This window comes from Arvicanthis niloticus, chromosome 13 (assembly GCF_011762505.2).
Source record: "Arvicanthis niloticus isolate mArvNil1 chromosome 13, mArvNil1.pat.X, whole genome shotgun sequence".
Lineage (NCBI taxonomy): Eukaryota > Metazoa > Chordata > Mammalia > Rodentia > Muridae > Arvicanthis > Arvicanthis niloticus.
In genome coordinates, this window is record NC_047670.1 from 50,936,112 (window position 1) to 50,937,158 (window position 1,047).

General features: G+C 46.0%; 1 pseudogene; it reads right to left on the reverse strand.

Moving 5' to 3' along the window:
- Window positions 1-328: 328 nt before the first annotated feature.
- LOC117719264 (small ribosomal subunit protein uS19 pseudogene) lies at window positions 329-828 on the reverse strand (annotated as a pseudogene).
- Window positions 829-1,047: the final 219 nt, after the last annotated feature.

Sequence of the window (1,047 nt, forward strand, 5' to 3'; positions counted from 1 at the left end):
ATGCCCTCTTCTGGTGTATCTGAAGAGAGCTACAGTGTACTCATATACATAAAATAAAGAAATAAATCTTTAAAAAGAATTCTTCAAGCTATTTGGGCATTTTTTATTCTTACATGTGAATTTTTGAATTACTATTTCTAATAGAATGTCACTATATTTGATGGAAATTGTGTTGAATCTTTACATTGCTTTGAACAATGCAGCCTTTTCCATGTGCTGATTCAGCCCACCCATGAACACAGGAGACTTTTTCATCTTCTAGTGTTTTCTTCACCAAGATACTTTTTAGTTTTGGAGTTAAAGTGAGTGTATTTCCCCCCTTTGGTTCTTATTTGTTTTCTGTTTCTTTCTCCCCCCTGGCCTCAGGGACCAAAAAAGAGTCTTTATTGCCTTGGCTGGTTGAAGTGGAGGAGTGGGTGGCACCAATACAGGGCCAACCATGCTTCACAGGCTTGTAGGTGATGGAGAACTCAACCAGGTAGTGTCTGATCATCTCTGGTTTGATCTCCACCTGGTTAAAGGTCTTGCTATTGTACACACCCACCATGCTGCCGACCATCTCAGGCCGAATGATCCTGTCCCTCATGTGGGTCTTCACCACCTTGGGCTTCTCCATGGGTGGCACCTCCTTCTTGGCCTTTCTCAAGTGCTTGAGCAGTGAATGCTGCTTCCACCACAGGCCATGGTTCAGGTGCCACCTCTGGTGGGCCCTATACAACTGCATCAGCTGCTCTTAGGACATGTCCAGCTGTTGGTGAGGTCCATGCCATGATTGGTGAACTGGCACTTGTGGAAGGTCCACTTCTTCTTCCACTCCATGTCAGCCATCTTGGCGGCTGCTTGGAAAATGTTTTGTGTTTCTTTGTTGCAGTCCAAGCTGCCCCACGTTTGGTGGCCAAAATGTTGAGGATGGCTCTATAAATGTTGGACCCTTCTTGCCAAAAGCCTTGGGAACTAACTTGTTAGCCCGCACTGCCCCAAGTTGCTCCGGTCCACGGGTCAAGGTTCAGCAAGGGAGAGTGAGGACGGACACAAAGAATGGAGACC